The sequence below is a fragment of the Nymphaea colorata genome, chromosome 9 (assembly GCF_008831285.2).
Source record: "Nymphaea colorata isolate Beijing-Zhang1983 chromosome 9, ASM883128v2, whole genome shotgun sequence".
In the NCBI taxonomy this organism is placed as follows: Eukaryota; Viridiplantae; Streptophyta; class Magnoliopsida; order Nymphaeales; family Nymphaeaceae; genus Nymphaea; species Nymphaea colorata.
Window position 1 is genome coordinate 23,422,597 of NC_045146.1, and position 5,180 is coordinate 23,427,776.

Here is a 5,180-nt window from a genome sequence, read left to right on the forward strand (position 1 = left end):
CCCCGGAGATCATGTGATCCAGGTTAGAAGTTAAACGGAACTTAAAACAGTGAAATTCAAGAAAGATTTCCATGTATACAGTCTCTTATAGTTACTTACTTGAGCCTCGTGCACTCCTCAATCCTTGTGAAACCTTCTACCAAATTTCCCCGAATAATGGATTTCGCGCATCTGGTTGGACCAACGGCTGGTAGGTTGCCATTTGTTGGTTTAACTCTTGGAGGTGCGCCCGCACCATTTACGTAAGCGGCTGCCACATGATGAGACCAAGACCAAGAGGGCAAGAAAATGACTTTGGAGGTTTTCCGCTCTGTACGATTTCTCACCTAAGTTTTGATTGGAACATTTTTCAAACCGTTCAAATTCAAACATTTGCAGTCATTACATAAACTTTTACTATATCTCAACGATATATATATATATATTGAATAATGTATATGACTTTTTAGATTCATCAAGTTATCTAACTAGCACCGTCCGATCCATTATAATGGAGAACTAAGAGAAAAACAAAGAGAAAAAAGTGATAAACATTTTCGTTTTATAGTATCAGTTTCAACTTTTTTTCTTATGTTTTTCTTTCATCTATATCAAATGGATGACCTTGGTTAGATGTCTGGGTGTCTTTGAATAACTATAGTTACTATTTACTCACTAATATATATATATATATATATATATATATATATATATATATATATATATATATATATATATATATATATATATATATATAAAAGAGAGAGATAGAGGAGAGTGGTTGCCTGAAAATGTGGAGAGATAGACACAGGGGCATGGTCAAGGAAATGGCTTGCAAGCGACGAATGGAACCTGTTGTTCTTTTCCCCCACTAATTAGGTGAGGCAACCGCTTGGTTGCATGTGGTGGTGGGCGGCTGCCAGAGCTCATGTGGCGATCAGTGAGCAGAGATTTAAACTTTAGTTGTCCCATTTTGTCTTTCAAACATGCAATCACATGGTGACAGCTAAAAGTAAAAAAAGAACTTGGATGGTTCTCCTTTTTCCTCTCCCTTTAGATGTAATGTTTTTTTATTATGCAAAAGGTGTACAATGAGACATGAAATATCAAGCCATGGAAACCGGAGACCTGTCTACTCGTATATGGGTAGGACTACAGAGCATGTGGTTGAAAACTTTTTCAAGAGTTTAATTTGGTAGTGGCCTGCCTGAATTGCATGTTTTAAGTGTGGTTTCCTCGTGTCAAAGGAAAAGAGTATGGCAACGTTTGAAACATTTTCTTCTTTATGCCGCTGAGAGTTTGACAAAATCGCAAACAGAATTGGATTCAATAAAACTTAGTTCTTTATAAAATCTTATCTAGCTTCTAAAATAATGCAGTTTAAGTATCCATGTTAAGTTTGAAAGCATATAGCTGATGATCTTTTGTTATTGGCAGATCGATGATATGAATCCTTTTTTGTGATGTAATCCTTTATATATTGGCAACGAGGGCGTCGATCCTCATCCTGTTTCCTTGTTGGGGACTACCAACTACCATCCCCAGTAACGCACTTTCGTTCAAGAGTTTTATGGATTTTGTAAGTGATCATGAATTTGCTTAACAATCAAGTCGCTTAATGTCTCCTCATAGGGTACAGACTCAAGTTAAGGGAAGCCAATCGATTTATCTGGTTTTGGCCTTTTTAAGGGCGTTTGACATAGTAGGAATGCTGCATTCTTTGGAACATAGTGTTCCATGAATGTGTTCTAAGGAATACAGCATTCTATTGTTCTTGTTACCAAACACCCATTTTATGTTTCTACTTGTTTCCAATGTGACGATTCCAACTTTAATCCAAGTCTTTGGCCTCTTCTCAGGCATCCCATAAAATTGAAACTGATAGAGAGATTTTAATCGAAGCCTTTCTCATCCACTAGCAAGCCAACTTGACCATTAATGTGATACTAATCACAATTGGATCCCGAGCACAGTCATCTACTCTTTTCAAAAAATAAATATAAAAATTATTTTCTTTTTTTTGCAAATTCACGACCTATTCACCAAATCTCCATCTTCTTCAGATAAAATTGGTCTTTGCATTCTTCTTTAAATGGTTCAAAACTTACATGGATCCGTTTCGTCTAGCGGCCATGCTCCGAAAGAAGATAGAAGAGTGGCAAGGTACATGACTGTGAATATATCGATAGAAAACTGAGCTTCGGATCCGAGTAAACCCACTCAAACAGGCACTGTGGTTCGTCGTGGTTCTGTGCTTCTACCTTAAGATCGATGAATTCTATAGAGGGAAAGAGGCTTAAACATGCACACTCATTGTGAAAAACTAGTTTTACTTGTCTGCCTCGTATACGTGCAAAGGAAAAACTAGTTTCCACTTTCCATGGTCGCAGTTGGTTTTCAATATATGTCATAATCGGCAGACTTGACTTTTACTTTCTTTACTTCTCAATAGTACTGCCTACCGAGAACTGACATATTCATAAGAGCCATATCACCCAAATGTGTGTGGCTAGCATGTATGTATGTTTACGAGCTCTTAAAAATTGTGCAATGTATTCCAATGGGCTATTGAAGCAAGTGAAGAGACTAGCCTTTTTCGGGTGAACCAGAGGGTTATCCCATCATTCTGGCGAGAGATGAAATTCAATGCCTCCAACATTCAGAACTATGTTGGTAGTAGGTAGTGAGATCTCTCCATGCTTCAACTTATAACTTGTATGTAAGACCCGCCACTTGAGGGTAGGAACTAGAGACACCCCAAGTTGGCCCTTTGAGCTACGCCTGTTTTTTTGATCGACAATTAAAGCATGAAAAATTGAACACCATATAGTATGCATTATCCGCCGCCATGTTGGTTTTAGGAAGCTGAGACAGGTTCAAACTTCGAAGCGCTCTACTGGCTTTTCTTGTAACGGTCCGAACATGGAAAAGTTAAACAAGTTGGAGGTCCGGTCAGAATCGTATGTGATACAAGAAGAAAAGGACAAAGTCCCTCATAGGTAATAGACCGGACTGGAACGATTAATGCTTCACTACGCTCCCAACATAGGGCAGGCCTCCAAGTTGACAACCTCTGGTTTCTGAGAAGGATGGTGGAATTCTATAATCAGTCTATCGATTTGAACAGTTAAAGAGATGTTCACGTATGGGGAATCAAGTAGTTCAATAGCATCTCAAGAATGTACAATGGTGCAAACAAACACATAAGTGCTAATGTCTCAGTTTCACACTTTTAGCTAATTATTTATGTTATGCTTTTCCTGTCTCAAGTACAAGTTAGATGGAGTGTGGGTGTGTTCCAAAGACTTCCTACACCTAGTTCTCTCAGTAGTTCTTATACACTGCATAGGAGAAGAAGCTCCCCAATTTGGATCTGACGCAGAAAACTGACTTTTCTCTGGCCAATCTATCTGCTGTCCCTGAAGCTGCTAATGGAAATACACATATCTTCTTCACCTTCAGCTAATGTGCCGAGTCTTATAATGACTAATGAGTGAGTTTGCAAATACAGATCTCCTTGTTTTGTTGTTCAAAGGGAGCTCAAACTGGTGGTGCCATATAGCCTTCAGAATTGCTTCATGCAAAGCAACAGGAACTCTGGTTTTCATGAAGGAGAGACTTTCTCAATAATAAGCAAGAGTAAGGATGGCACTGAATTGCTCTGAATCGGGAATTTGATTCAATACTCATCTAACTAAAAGTTGCATGTGTGCCTGGTACAAGTTTGGGCATAACATAATTTGCTTACAAAATAAAGACATAAATGGCTAAAAAAGCAAAACATACTAGGGTGTGTCCCCCTTGTTAAAGAAGAATTTTCCAATTGTTACAAGCTCGCCAATAACAGTTATGAACAGCTCATTCCAAATTCAAATTCTCCCAATCTGGCTAGCGACAATCACAATGGAAAGCTGGCTAACGGTGGAAAGCTTGCCAACAACAGTTATGGCAAGCTTAATTCAAGTCCCCCAAGATGATTAATGATAAATCAAACAACGATGGAAAGTTCATCTTGAATTCAAACAACTGCAATCTTGAAATGCCTAAATCCAACTTATCCGACAGCTATAACAATGGAAAGCTCAATCAGAAGGCACACACTTTCCATGATCATCAAAATCTAGTGCATGATTGCCAACCTGAAATAGTAGGAGGAGTAATTAGACAAAATCCTTCAATGATTGCTTGACGATTCTTGCAGTTGCAAACTACTGTCTATATTGTAATGACGTACGTGAGACTAATTAAGGAAAAACAGCAAGAGAGCAACTTTCTGATCATGGATGTAGGTTCTCTCAAACTGAATCACGTAATTCCGCGTTCTTTCTCTCGTCTCTCTTCTCTTCTCTTCAGACTTTCGATTTCCTTCTTTATGGTATCAGAGCCATCAGTGATCATGACTTCTTCTTCACAACATCGCCCAACAATTTCTTTTACCCATATCCACTAAATTTGAACGTGTCTAACTTCATCTCCCTGAACTTGACGTACAACAACATTATTCTATGGAGGACGCAAATTCTGGCTCTCATTGAAAGTCAAGGCAAGGAGGGTTTCTCAACGGGGTCGACCCTTGCTCCACCAAATAGCATCGTTGATCCTGCTGATCCGCAAAAGCTCATCTCCAATCCAAAGTTTGAATCATGGCGTTGATCAGATAGTCTCGTCAAAGGATGGATCACTGGTACGTTATCTGAAAGTGTTCTTGGTTTGGTCGTTAGACTCAACTCTTCTCAAGAGATCTGGTCCACTCTCATTGACGCTTTTGCTCAAGAATTTCAAGAACGGGGTTTCCATCTTACTCATGCTTACGACATGCAAAAAGGGTGATGATGCCCTTGAAGTCTATGTCGGCAAGTTCAAAGCCATATGTGATGACTTAGCCACTATAAAAAAATCTGTTGGGGATAAAGAAAAAGCCTTTTGGCCTTCTCCAAGGATTGGGAAAAGGCTATGAGCCTTTCGTTATGGCCATGCTCAAGCCACCAATTCCTTCGTACAAAGAACTGGTATCTCTCTTGCAAAGTCTAGACGTAAGAAGTAAGTTTTTTAACTCTGACGACCCGCCTCAAGTTGCCTTCTATGCTGCCCAACGTGAAGCCCAGAGCAAAACTTAGGGTATGTTTTTTAACTCTCGAGGGTGAGGACGAAATAATAATAACAGAGGACGAGGAGGGTGATACAATTCCCTTCATGTTGGA